This window comes from Hemicordylus capensis, chromosome 1 (assembly GCF_027244095.1).
Source record: "Hemicordylus capensis ecotype Gifberg chromosome 1, rHemCap1.1.pri, whole genome shotgun sequence".
NCBI classification, from domain to species: domain Eukaryota; kingdom Metazoa; phylum Chordata; class Lepidosauria; order Squamata; family Cordylidae; genus Hemicordylus; species Hemicordylus capensis.
Genome location: NC_069657.1, coordinates 313204239 through 313219064, shown reverse-complemented (window position 1 = coordinate 313219064; position 14826 = coordinate 313204239). Strand labels below are relative to the sequence as shown.

General features: G+C 43.4%; 1 protein-coding gene across 1 annotated transcript in view; it reads left to right on the top strand.

Annotated features, from left to right (window-relative positions):
- Positions 1–11642, top strand: part of SNAP91 (synaptosome associated protein 91) — a 139776-nt gene extending 128134 nt beyond the window's left edge. The window contains exon 30 of the mRNA XM_053287136.1: positions 10171–11642. The gene's annotated coding sequence lies outside the window, so the exon portion shown is untranslated. The remainder of the gene's footprint in view (positions 1–10170) is intronic.
- The last annotated feature ends 3184 nt before the right edge of the window (positions 11643–14826 follow it).

Below are 14826 nucleotides of genomic sequence, written 5' to 3'. Positions count from 1 at the left end.
TGAGGTGTATATTTGGATCTACATTCCAGTGCAAGGGTGCTTTAGCAGTGGGGATGTGTTCCATGCCCACTCCCATTCCCTAACACACACATCTGCCACTTTGTGAATTATTTTGCACCTTTTTGTTTACAGACGGGAAAAAAATCCAGAAAATTGAAGCTCATTTCCCAAAGGGTGAAAATGTATATCAAATGGGCTGACTCAGCACTGTCTTGCCCATACTCTGTCGTTACTAAGCCTAATTACATAGTCTTGGAATCCTCAAATCCTCTTTTCTCAGTTTATCCTTGCCTGCATTCCATTCCATTTGTTACATTTCAGATGGTGAGCCCCTTGGGGCAGGGACTTGTCTTCTCTTTCTTTGGAAACTGTCATGCACGCAGATGGTGCTATATAAGTTAATAACAAAACAACAACAACCCTGTCTCATTCAGTTAATGTATTATGGAAGGTAGAAGGGTCACTTTTAAACTAAATGTGAATTATAGACAACGTAGTTTGCCTTTACACTTTCATACACAAGAAATGCATGGCAGGTGTAAATGTCACTTTTAAGTATTGATGACACCCTAAAAAGTGGGATTTTAAAGTGTTCCATTTGATGACTCAAAGCTTTGTCAGAGTGCTTTGAGTACTTGTCACAAACACTCAAAATCCCAGTTGAGTCACTGCTCCCCATTATTGGCTATCCTTTTTTCCAACCAAAATGGCTTTTTCTTGGTGAAGAGGAGGAGGTAGTGAGATTATTAACACTGTTAATCAAGAAAAACAGATTTCTTTTTAATGTGGCTAGGTAGCCAAAACCTCTAAACGACTAGAGTACAAGTGGAGAAGGTCTTGGCTTGAATCTGACAAATTACAGCACAGAACACAATTGAAGACCTATGCTCTGGCAATTCGTGTGGCAAAGAAGGGATGCTTTGCTGTGTATATTGTGTCCGCAGGTTCACATCCAGGCCCCTTTATACAGGCCCCTTCTGCTCTGGTTTTGGAACTATCAGTTAGCTGCTGCAAAGCTTTTAAGGAGCTTTTTGTGGACAAAATCTCTTGTATTCGGGCCAACCTGGATTCCATTGTTGGTGCAGAGTCTTCAGCAGGGCTATCCAGTAACTCCTCTTGTGCAGCTTTATTGGATCCGTTTCAGTTTGTGACTCCTGAGGATGTGAACAAGCTGCTTGGAACTGTGCATCCTACCACCTGTTCTCTTGACTCTTGCCCAGCATGATTTATATTATCAAGCAGGGAGATTGTTGGAGAGGGTCCCCAGCATCCCTTGCACAGCTTTGTAACGCAAATGGCATTGGCGCATGAGTCAACTCCATTTGCGTGCTGAGGCCATGCAAGGGGTGCTGGGAGAAGTATCCTGTCGCCATGGCAGGGTGTTGTAATGGAGAGGGATGTTTCTCCTAGAACAGCACCGTGGTGGAGGCTCACCGGAGGAGCAGGTAGGACCTGCCTGCCTCCTTTTAAAGGAACTCTTTGCCCCGTGCCGAATCGTTTTGGCTGCGGGGAGCCAAATCATTTTGGTGCCTCTTCAAATGCTGCTGCCAGATTGGTCTCTGGGATGTCCCGTAGATACCATATTACTCCGATTCGAAAAGATCTGTGCTGTCTCTCAAAAGGTTTCGGGGCAAAATACAAAGTACTGGTTATTTCCTATAACACCCTTAACCGCTTGAGCCCATGTTATTTAAGATAACACCTTCTTCATTATGAACCCTGCCCAGATCTTCAGGGGAGGTTCATCTGATGGTGTCGCCAGCTCTTCTGGTGTGACTCAAAGGCGTGCCTTCTCTGTAGTTGCCCAGGACTGTGGAATGCACTTCCTGCTGAGATTAGAGCTGTTCCATCCCTGTTGCTATTAGGAAACAACTAAAGACACACATCTTCAGCCAAGGCTTTTAGTTAGTTGGTGTGTTTATTGATATTTTAATCTGGTTTTATGTTTTAACTGTTAAATTCCTGGTTTGTTTTGTTCTTGGTTTGTTCTATGCAGTAAACTGCCTAGAGACTTCAGTAGTGGGCGGTATAGAAATTTATTAAATAAATAAATATTTGGCTGACATCCTAACTAATGAAGCACTTGTGTAAGAAGCAGAGTTGTGTGCAAAAAGATGGCATAATTGTGCTAAAAACCAGGAATTTACTAAACTGTGCTGCTGTGCAAAAGTTCCCTTTAAAACAAATGAGGCATACCACAGGTTGTGCAGCCATTGCACAAGCTCAAACACTCTTACGGTTGTGCCACACTGGTCTGGAACACAAGCTCCAGACTTGATGCAACTGCTATGCACTAGTGCCTCCTCCTTTCACAAATGCTTTGTTAGGATGTCAGCCAAAGATGGAGGCAGAGCTCTCTTACCAAGGATTCTCTGGCAAGGGTCACCCTTTTCTCCGGTTCTCACAGTGATTCATTGGCTTAGCGCTTACTGTACACACCAGGAAAAAACATTTCTGGAGTGTGTGTGTGTGCTTTCCCCCTCCAAATCTGACTTTGCTTCAGTTATGCAATTTCGTTTTGATCTGTTCTGCTAGTTAAAAGTACTTTGCTTTCAACGTGGTGTTCTACCGCATTGTGTAGGTTTGATGGTTTCAAGGTATCCTTAAAAACGAGATATTATATAGGAAACATGGACCTAGTTAGGTGCTTACTGGACCAAAGAACCTGCAGAGTGGTTTCTGTGTCACTCTAGACCAGACTCCTAACACCATATGTGATGAGATTACCTGTGTGTTCAGAGCTCAAATCATGCCATTCTCCCTGGCTAAAAACTGAGCCTGTCACACGTTATGTTCAGCACCTGTATTATCTGTGTAGAGTGCCCAGAGGTACAGTTGTACATGTTATGCTGTATGCAGATGAAGCAGTACTTTTCCTATCTGCACTATGCATTTCAGGGACCTGTACCCAGGTTCACTTTTAAAATGAATACAGGTTCATTTACAATCATTCACACACACACAAACATGTGCATGGTGCCTTGTGGTATGGGGAAGGGAATTTTGGAGCCAGAGTATGTGTCACACTTCTGGACATACTCTATGTCCAAGAAAAATAACTTCAAATATTTGTGACTTTCTTGATTTAATCTGCAACCTGGAGCCTTTACAGATAGGGCTGTTACCCCAAATCTCCTCTGGGAGAGAGTGTGTACGTTCACACACTGGCCAGACTTACCCCGAAGTCCATTTGAGATCTTTGGAAGCACCCCACACACAAATCGGGCTTTCTCTTCTGATTTCTAGCTTGTCCTGCTGTATTTCCAGGTTTTTAAAATGCTGGTTTTAAGCGGGTTTTTCTGAAAATGCTGGAACAAATAGGGAGAGGCATGGACGTAGAATCATTAACATGATAAGAGGGGAAAACTCTTTAGGAATGCAGATATAGCTCTCTAGAAATGCAAATCAAGCTGGCTTGCCTAGCTGCAAAAAGTGGAGAAACCAGTTTTCAGGAAGCAAACTCTTTAAGTTCTAGTTACAAAAGTAAAACCTCTGTTTCCTCAAGCTGACTTGTTTGAACAATATTAGTCTGCTTGCTTAAGGTTTTTGCTGCTTAGAACACCACATATGTGTTAGAAAAAAGGGAAGAGATCTTTTAGTGTATATAAATGTTTCCAGTCTAGTCTACCACAGGCGGTTTTGAGGGCAACATTGTGTTCCTACCCATGGAGTTGGTTCGTTGGTTCTCTCTCTCTCTCTCCCTCCCCCCCCCACCCCCCACCATTGGCTAGAAGGACAACACGGAGGCATGCAATGTGAACCTGCACCAAAAGAATACCAGGGGAGGGCCTGCTTCCATCATGTAATTTGAAGTGGCTTCACTCAACATTTACCCCAAGAGCTGGAAGCTATGTGTGGGAAAGCTCCCGGAGCTTTCCCACACAGAACTCCCAGTTCTCGGAGTAACCGATGAGGGAAGCCACAAATGAAACTGGCAGCATTAGGGAAGCCGATGAGGGAAGCCACAAATGAAACTGGCAGCATTAGGGAAGCAGCTCCCCACCCACCTACTGCAAGTTTTCTTTTGTGTAGGTTCACACTTGGCTCGCTTCTGCATTTTGCTTATGGCCAATGGCTTCCTAGAGGAGGTGGGATGCCACGCCTCCCTTTTCCCTAAGGGTTTAGTGATTAAAGCACCCTCTGTGATCTGACTCTGTTGAAGTACACACACACACACACACACACACACACAATTCTCACTCTCACTCTTCTGCTTAATTGGTTTGTGGATCAGACTGCCTGTTAGCCATCAGATTTGGCTTTCTATTCTGCCCACCACCACCCCGCCCGCCACGACCCCAGTGCATGCACGCATACACACAGAAGTCCCCAGCATGTGTCAGCCCTCCTGTAGCATTGCCTTTGCTTTTGTAGCCTCATCCCAGCTTGGGTGGCATGCTCATTTCTGCAAAAGACTGCAAATCCTCCTCCCAGATCACCCCCCTCCAAAAACTTTGAAAGGGCAAAAAGCCTGAGAACTAGGTTTTGAATTCTGGCTCAGGGTTGAAGGCAAGGCCGCTAGGCAGCTTTGTTTTTGCAATCCATAGGCATGATTTGCTCTTATCATGTAAATGTAAAGACTGATGTCAGTGCTTTGCATCGGGTTTTCCACTGAAAACCAGCATTTTAAAAACTTGGAAATAAACCAGGATGAGCTGAAATCCAGCAGGAAAAGCCCAATTTGTGTGTGGGGTGCTTCCAAAGATATTGAACTGACCTCAGCGGGAACCTGGCTGTAGTCAGAACACAAAGTCTGACTCCCGGAGAAGATTTGGGGTAAAGCTCCTGGAGAAACCGGTTGTTGAACAGCTGAGGAATTGGCCTTTTTCAGCCCCAGCACAGTGGCTATTGCTGGTGTCTACCTTGTGTTTCTTTTTAGATTGTGAGCCTGTTGGAAACAGGAAATGTTCTCTTTTTTTAATAAGTAACTGGCTTTGAGAACCTTTCTGGTGAAAAGCAGTGTAAACATAACAGTAATAAATAAGTGAAAATGAATTTCTTCCTAGTGCTTCTTCAAAAGCTTTGGAACATAGGAAGCTGCCTTATACCAAGTCAGACACTTAGTCCATCTAGCTCAGTATTGTCTATTGACTGGCAGTGGCTCTCCAAGGTTCCAGGCAGGAGTCTCTCCCAGCCCTACCGAGGATGTTCCCAGACTGCGATTTCACTTTGCTTAACCACGGAAGGGCAAGTGTGCGTTCACACATCATCATCCAGCTTTAAGTTAAAGTCCCTGCGAGCTATTGGGGAGCACTCCATACACAATTTGGGTTTTTCATTGTGCATTGCCTTATTTATGACTGGGGCAGTGTTCACTCTAACAGGGAATTCCAGATGTCCATAATTTCCAGCCAAAGGCCAAATCTGGGGATGCTGGGAGTTGTAGTCAACAGCATCTTGAATTCCCTGTTTAATTTTTTTAATCCACTTTTTGCATTGTTCTTTGGGCAAACTCGAAATATTCATACCCCTCAGTACTTCACCCCTCTTAATCCCATGGTAAAGCCTGCTGTCTGGGAAAACTCCTGGAGATGCCAGGCATTGTACCTGAGACCTTCTGCATGCAAGTCTGACTCAGGATATGGCAGCTTCCTATGTTCCTCTGCCACTGAGCTAGGGACCCATCCCCTAAGAAGAATGTCTTAAAGCAGACGTGTTGTAGTGGGTAGCTAGGGGTTAACAGGGCCTGGAAATGCACAGGAGCCGTATGATTGGTAGCCAGGCCCAGCCTGAGCCCAATCAAACCCAAAAGGGGGGTTTCCCCTCTCTTTTTGGGAGGCGGGGTCAGTGGCTTAGTTAAGTTTGGAGCTACTTTCTGGTTTGGGGGGTTAGTCAGTTGGAAGCTGAAGAGAGAGGAGCCAGAAAAAGCCATCCTTTAAATTGTGAGGCTGCAAAGAATTCAGATAAAACAGAAGGGGACAGAGCAGAACAGCATAAAGAGCAGACGGGAGCCTGTGCCAGCAGGTCAAAGAGTCAAAAGAATAGCATACATCAGGGGAGAGATTCAGCATATAGGTGCTTATATGCCAATGCCAGAAGCCTCCGAGCCATAATGGGTGAGCTGGAGTGCTTGGTTGCTAACGCAGAAATAGACATAGTGGGCATAACAGAAACATGGTGGAACAGTGAGAACCAGTAGGACACGGTTATCCCTGGGTATAAACTCTATAGAAAGGACAGGGAGGGGTGCCTTGGAGGAGGGGTAGCACTGTATGTTAAAGAAGGGATAGACTCTAACAAGCTAGAAAACCTAGGTGGACTGGAGTCCTCCACAGAAACCCTGTGAGTGACTATACAAGGCCGGAAAGGGAACGTGCTACTGTGGACGTGCTATCGCCCTCCGGATCATAATGCCGACAGTGACTGGGAGTTGCAGGAGGAAATCAGGGAGGCGTCAAGGAGAGGCAGGGCTGTAATTATGGGCGATTTCAATTACCCACACATAGACTGGGTAAATTCACATTCCAGTCAGGACAAAGAGGTCAAATTTCTAGATACGCTAAATGACTGTGCCCTAGAACAGTTGGTCATGGAACTGACCAGAGAGAAGGCGACCTTGGATCTAATTCTGAGTGACGCCCAGGACCTGGTGCGTGACGTCAGTATCCTCGACCCTTTAGGGAACAGTGACCACAGTGCCATCAAATTCAGCATACATGCGGGGAGAGAATCACCAAGGATGTCTAACACAGACATTTTGAATTTCAGAAGAGGAAACTTCTCCAAAATGAGGAGTATGGTGAAAAGAAAGCTGAGGGGGGAAATTAGGACAGTCACTTCACTCCAGAGTGCATGGAGTTTACTCAAAACCACAATACTAGAAGCCCAGTTAGATTGTATACCCCAAAAGGAGGAAAGGTTCCACTAAGTCCAGGAGGATGCCAGCATGGCTAACGGGTACCATCAAGGAAGCCATAAAAGGGAAGAAGACTTCCTTCCAAAATTGGAAGGCCTGTCCAAATGAAGAGAACAGAAAGGAACACAAACTCTGGCAGAAGAAATGCAAGGTGACAATAAGGGAGGCAAAAAGAGAGTTTGAGGAACATTTAGCCAAAAGTATCAAGGGGAATAACAAAAACTTCTTTAAGTACATCAGAAGCAGGAAACCTGCCAGGGAGGCAGTTGGACCATTAGACAATGAAGGAGTGAAAGGGATTATTAAGGAGGATATGGAGGTTGCAGAGAAGCTGAATGAGTTCTTTGCATCTGTCTTCACGGCAGAGGATACTGAGCATATACCTGCTCCTGAACCAGGCTTTTTAGGATGGAGGCTAGAGAGCTGAGTCAGATGGAAGTGACAAGGGATGATGTTCTAAACTGTCTGGAAAAACTGAAAGCTAACAAATCACCAGGGCCGGATGGCATCCATCCAAGAGTCCTCAAAGAACTCAAATGTGAAATTGCCGACCTCCTTGCTAAAATATTTAACTTATCCGTGCATTCGGGCTCTGTACCAGGGGACTGGAGAGTAGCAAATGTAACACCGATTTTCAAGAAGGGATCCAGGGGCCATCCGGGAAATTACAGGCCGGTTAGCCTAACGTCCGTTCCAGGCAAATTGATGGAAAGTAGCCTCAAGGATAAAATTGTAAAGTACCTAGAAGAACAGGCCCTGCTGGGAGTGAGCCAGCATGGCTTCCGCAAAGGTAAATCTTGCCTCACCAACCTTTTGGACTTCTTTGAGAGTGTCAACGAGTGTGTGGATCAAGGTGATCCAGTTGACATAGTCTACCTGGACTTCCAAAAAGCTTTTGACAAAGTTCCTCATCAAAGACTCCTGAGGAAACTTAGCGGTCATGGGATAAGGGGACAAGTACATGTGTGGATTGCTAACTGGTTGAAAGACAGGAAACAGAGGGTAGGTATAAATGGAGAGTTTTCACAATGGAGGGAAGTAAGAAGTGGGGTCCCCCAGGGATCTGTACTGGGTCCGGTGCTTTTTAATTTATTCATAAATGATCTAGAAGCAGGGGTAAGCAGCAATGTGGCCAGATTTGCAGATGATACCAAACTCTTCCGGGTAGTGAAATCCAAAACGGATTGTGAGCAGCTCCAAAAGGATCTCTCCAAACTGGGGGAGTGGGCGACAAAATGGCAAATGCGGTTCAATGTTAGCAAGTGTAAAGTGATACACATTGGGACGAAAAACCCCAACTTCAAGTATATGCTGATGGGATTCGAGCTGTCGGTGACTGACCAGGAGAGGGATCTTGGGGTTGTGGTTGACAGCCCGTTGAAAGTGTCGACTCAATGTGCGGCAGCTGTGAAAAAGGCCAATTCAATGCTAGGGATCATTAGAAAGGGGATTGAAAATAAAACGGCTAACATTATAATGCCCTTATACAAAACTATGGTGCGACCACACTTGGAGTACTGAGTACAATTCTGGTCACCACATCTTTAAAAGGACATTGTTGAACTGGGGGCAACCAAGATGATCAGGGGCCTAGAGCACCTTTCTTATGAGGCAAGATGACAACACCTGGGGCTTTTTAGTTTAGAAAAAAGACGACTGCGGGGAGACCTGATAGAGGTCTATAAAATCATGCATGATGTGGAGAAAGTGGAGAGAGAGAAATTCTTTTCCCTCTCACACAACACTAGAACCAGGGATCACTCCATGAAATTGATTGCCAGAAGGTCTAGGACCAACAAACGGAAGTACTTTTTCACACAACGTGTGATCCACTTGTGGAACTCTCTGCCACAGGATGTGGTGACAGCCAACAACCTGGATGGCTTTAAGAGGGGTTTGGATGACATCATGGAGGAGAGGTCTATCAATGGCTACTAGTCGGAGGGCTGTGGGCCACCTCCAGCCTCAAAGGCAGGATGCCTCTGAGTACCAGTTGCAGGGGAGTAATGGCAGGAGAGAGGACACACCCTCAACTCCTGCCTGTGGCTTCCAGCGGCATCTGGTGGGCCACTGTGCGACACAGGATGCTGGACTAGATGGGCCGTGGGCCTGATCCAGCAGGGCTGTTCTTATGTTCTTATGTTCATAAAAGGTTGGAGTCATGCTCTCTCCTCCAGATCCTCAGTGGGAGCCCTGGGCAGAGAAAGCGGCAGCCTAAGAAATTTTTTTAAGAAGGACTGCCATGTAAGAAAAGCAGTAGTAGGAAACGTTCTTGGATAGACATTGCTTTAGGTTGTTTTTCTCAGTGTTATTTCTAGTGTGCCTGTGAATCCTACAGACTGATTTGTTTTTCCTATTACCAACCGTTATGTCTTTCTCAGCAATCAAATGGCATTATTAATTAAAGAATTAAACATTCTTCTTGAAGAGTGGTTTGGGATGCTCTGTGGCTGTGGGAAAGGGGAGGAAGTTCCCCAGCACCACGTTAAGGAGCCTTGGAGCCTGGGGGGGGGGGGTCACCAATTGCACCTGCCCTGTGAGAGCGTTCTCTTGATTCTAGTTGGATGGTGGGTGGTCTGGGTCTCCTGGTCTATCCAGTACTGGATACCCAAGGGAAGGGGAGGGGAGGCAAAAACCTTGCCCTAAAGGAGAGTAGGTGATGGCAGCAAGCAATACTAGTCTGGAGGGTCAGTCCTCCAGTCACCCTGTAACCAGGGAGGGTCTACCCAGTGAGTCTGGGGCGGGGGTGGGCACTCTGCTGCACATGGGCTCATATGTACTACTACAAATATATACTACTACCACTACCACCAATATTTATCTATTGCTTTTCAACCAAAGTTTTCAAACCCTAACCCCCAAGAGACGCACGTTTTGGGCAGTATAGAAATGTAATAAATAAATAAAGCATAGAAAGAAATGATGGTGAATGAATGAAGATGGCTCCCTGTCTCCAAAGGGCTAACAATCTAAAAAGAAACACAAGGCAGACACCAGCAACAGCTGTTGGAGGGATGCTGCATTGGGGCTGTATAAGGCCAGTTGCTTTCTCCCTGCTAGAAATAAGAGAATCGCCACTTTAAATGGTGCCTCTTTGCTCAGTTAGCAGGGGTGTAGGACAAGTAGTCACCCATCCAAATGCAAACTAAGGTGAACAAAGGGGACAGTTAAGCAAAGGGGACAGTTAAGCAAAGGGGACAGTTCATGCTTGCTACTGCAAAATTGGCACTCCACCCCAAAGTTTACTCAGAAAATGAAATTCAAATGCTCGTGGCTGGATCTTTCTAACACACTTTTTTTTTTAATCTTCTCAGTTGCAGTTTTCTGACAAGCTAACTGAAGATGCAAGTCTGGAGTCTACAAATAAGAGTTTTGTTGCTCAGAGTTTCCAAGTGAGCCACCACTACCAAACCCAGTACTTATTCAGACTTCTCTCCTACTTCCAAAACGTGTAGCACAGCTGTGAAAGTGAACATTAGGAATGTGTATTACCTTAGTTGTTTACCCCTTTTCTCTCTCTCTCTTTCAGTTTGTGTACTTGGGTTATTATTTATGTGTTTTACAACTTAAACAATGGATGTATGTTTCTGATGCCTTCTTAGTGCTTTTCTGGACCTATCTAATAGGGGCAGATTATGCAGCTGTTGTGTGGTGAGCCATTTGGAGCGATGTGTCTGTGTTTCTGGAGGTCTCGATGTAAATAACTTTGGCAACCCCTCTACATTTTCCCCTTAAAATCCAGTTTCTCTTATATAATGGTTATACAAAATAATAGTGTGATAATATCAGGTAGTAAGAAAAGCACTCTCAATCCTACAAAACCTTCTTTGTGTGGAATACATCCCCCCCCCCAAAAAAAAAAACCAACCCGCAGGATTCTCAATTTGTTGTGGGAAATGTTTTATTTTTGTGGCACTGTACATGTTAAGAATATTATTTAAGGTAATATAAAAGAAAACTCCCGTTAACACTTCCCCTTTCAAGTTGCTGTGTGAAGAATTTTTTTAAAAAGGAATATCACTTTTCTTTTGAAAATACTTAAGGGGTTTTGTTTTCATTTAAAATCAGATTATTTATCAATTTTTGTTTAAATGCACTGAAAATAAGTAGAGGGTAAGATTTTCTTGCCGTGTAGTTGAGCAATCAATCATAGCTGTGCAGACATCTTAAGGGTCGTCAGATGAACTAGGTCACTTTTCAGTGTATCTGTAGTAAAATCATGACAAACTAAAGGGTTTTTTAAACTTTTGTTGATCTTTTACGTACATCTGTTAGTTTGATGCTTATCTGTGTATGCCTCAGACTGGTCTTTTCCATCCCCATGCAGCACGGTGTATTTTCCATACTGTCTGTGATTACAGGTCACACTAAACTGACAAACTGCACCCTTTACTGTAAGCAAAAAAAAATTGTGTTCCTTTTTAATGTTTTAGTTTGTTCTCTCATACTGTTTGTGCTGATGGCTTGGCTTAAGATTTTTGACTCCTTAAGGTCACTGTTGATCAGTGTTACAAGTGGCTTGGCAGCTCTTTGTAAAAGCATATTAGGTTGGAAAGATGTTCACCTAAGTCTTTCAAATTAACTATTTAATCAATATATGGTACCATTTTAAAAAGAAAAAGTGGTTGTATCTGAATTTATTGTTGGGACAACATACACTGTAATGATGGAGTAAGAGAGAGAGAGATTTCAAAATGGCTTTTCTTTGTATTTTGGTTTGAGACAAACCCAGTGCATGTATACCCTCTGAGATGCAATAAAACACCTTGATCGAAGTAAACTCAAACACTCAATTTGTTGCATTCATTATTTGTTGTATTAATTATTCAGAGATAGCAACTTGGGTTAAGCAAAGCTGGCTGCAACTTACTGTTTGATTTGTCTTGTTTAAAGAGCTGGGGAATTTCCAGATGGGGCTTTTAGCTCACTTCGGAATGGAGGGCGTGCATTCACATATTGGCCAGATTTACCCTGAAGTCCATGTGAGCTATTGGGGAGCACTCCACACACAATTTGGGCATTGGCACATAGCCTGACTTATGTCTAGGATAAAAAAAAAATCCACTTTTTTGTTGTTTTTTTGGGGGGGAAATTCAACTCACAGTAAACCTGTCCTAAAGCCTGCTGTCTGAAAATGTTCCTGTAAGATCTTGCCATTTCTTTTTCAGTCGAGTCTTATAAAATGTACTCCAAATGAATTGGCTGGTATTTTAATTCTCACCTGGCTAGTTGTAAAATCTCTAGATTGTTGGGGAAGGAGTTAACAGCCTGAGAATATGCAAAGGCCATCAAATATGAGAAATACCATATTTATCTGAATCCAAGACTGTTCTTTCAAAGTTCTTTGATTATAAATTGGTTGGCGGGGCAGGGTTGTCATCTTAAATTTAAAGTAAAGGTAGAGTGTGCCGTCGAATTGATTTCGATTCTGGTGCCCACAGAGCCCTCTGGTTTTCTTTCGGTAAAATACAGGAAGGGTTTGCCATTGCCTGCTCCCGCGCAGTTTGAAATGATGCCTTCCAGCATTTTCCTATATTGCTGCTGCCCGATATAGGTGTTTCCCATAGTCTGGGAAACATACCAGCGGAGATTCGAACTGGCAACCTTCTGCTTGTTAGACAAGCATTTTCCCACTGAGCCACTTAAGGTGACCATCTTAAATCCAGTCATCCTCTATTCAGGTAAATATGGTAGTCTGTGAAGCTATGTATTGCAAATGTTAGGTAGCAAATGGGCAGTCTATAGAGTTGGCTTGCATTATGTTTTTAAACTAGTTTTAAAAAGCAAACTGATATCAAACTGAGGATCAGCACTCAGTTTGCTCTCACCGCACTCAGCACTTCTGGAGCACAAGCAGCACTCGAAAGTATTGCTCCTTTTATGCGAGAATATGAGCGTAAAGTTATGCAAGAGCCCTGGCACATCTCTGCAGACAGACACCCCTAACATATGCTTTGTTGGTCAGGATGTCAGCCATTGAATTATTTTAACTCTGAATTGAATGGAGATCTCAAGTTATTTTACAGAGCACTTTTATTGGCATTTAAAAAGCAGAAACCAAGTTTTGGCTGTTAAATGTTACTACTTGCCCTCTACTTCCCCTCTCACTCTTCTCAAACCAATTATTTGTTCCTACAAGTACATTGTTCTGTAGTATAATTGCATCTGATCATGCTTTCTATTAAACAGTACTGAAATTCGGTTTATTCTGGTGGGAATTTAATATTTAGAACAAAACATCAGAAACAATTTTTCTGTTAGATCAGATTACTCAATGTATAACTTAAGTAGAATTAATTGGCATTATTTCCAGTTAAGTGATTGACACACAACTATTTTTTTCAAACATATGTTTGATTAGCTACATTGTATGATTTCACCCATTTAAAAGCCTGCTTTAGAAGATGGCCAATGATGACACACATTAACATTCCAACTAAAGGTAGAGTGTGTCGTCAAGTTGATTTCGACTCCGGGTGCCCACAGAGCCCTGTGGTTTTCTTGGTAGAATACAGGAATGATTTACCATTGCCTCTTCCCACACAATATGAGATGATGCCTTTCAGCATCTTCCTATATTGCTGCTGCCCAATATAGTACCAGCGGGGATTTAAACCAGCAACTTTCTGCTTGTTAGTCAAGTGTGTCCCTGCTGCGCCACTTAAGATGAACAACATTCCAACTAGCTTCCAGTATAGGGGACATGGCTGATGTGATAGGAATCAATGGTACAGGTTTGGAAGTAACTTTTTGTATAGACGGTTAAGAGATAACTGCAGTTTTGTTAATGTATGGACTTGCTATGGATTATAAGCTTGGATTCACATCTTATCAACACTCATGTGATTGGATGGGGCGATTGGCAAACGTGTGGAGCTAGCTTGATCATACAGTTTGAGCGATTTGAGGACCTGAGATTTAAATCGGAGCCATGAGAACTCCAAATGCTCTAAATTAAATGTGTTCAAGAGTAAGTTCTCTTTATTTCAGTGAAGCTTAACTTCCTATGCATGCTTATGACTGCAGCCTTAATCCTGATACTTCTTAATGGAATGATATGATTGCTCAGCTGAGTAAAAGCCAAAGGTAGGAAATAGTATTGTATTCTTGTAGGTTCTTGTCTAATGCCCTTGGTCAAGTTCAGACATGTCCAGTTTGCATTATCTGGAATAACTGCAAAAGCTCAAAATTGGAATTTCTTGGCACACACTTAGATTAATCTTGAGAGCCCTTTAGATGCCAAAAATCTGTTATCCAGTTGTATCTGAGGCTGCCCTCTGCTGGACATCCAGTTAAAAATTTTTTTTAATACAGTTGAGAGAGACCGTACTCTGTCTATATGTCCATGCTAGCTTTCATCACAAGCGATGTACTAGAATGATAGGTCCTAGTGCCAGTAGGTGGCAGCCTGCAACGTGCTTTGAAATTTAACTAGTGATCAACACAGACTAGCAGTTTGATCCTGGACATATTAACTTGTAAGTAATCCATATTGTGTACAATGGGGGTCCAAGTAAGTGTGAATAGAGAGCAGCTTCAATTTTTATGCCTTAGGATCAGAACACTCAATGATGCCAGTGCATAGAATTCAAATCTGTCTGCAATGTTTTAAGGTAATATAAAGCTAAAGTGTGCCTTTGAGTCTATTTCAACTCCTGGGGCCCACAAAGCCCTGTGATTTCCTTTGGTAGAATACAGGAGGGGTTTACCATTGCGTCCTCCCACACAGTATGAGATGATGCCTTTCAGCATATTTCTATATATCACTGCTGCCCAGTATAGGTGTTTCACCAGTGGGGATTCGAACCGGCAACCTTCTGCTTGTTAAGCATTTCCCTGATGTGCCACTTAAGGTGATAGAAGTGCTTTATTTGGATGTTCCATTTCCATATGAAAGTGTGCCAGGTCAAACCATACAAATTTCAGCAGGTCTCATGTGCCACAATAAAACTACCTACCTGTACACACCG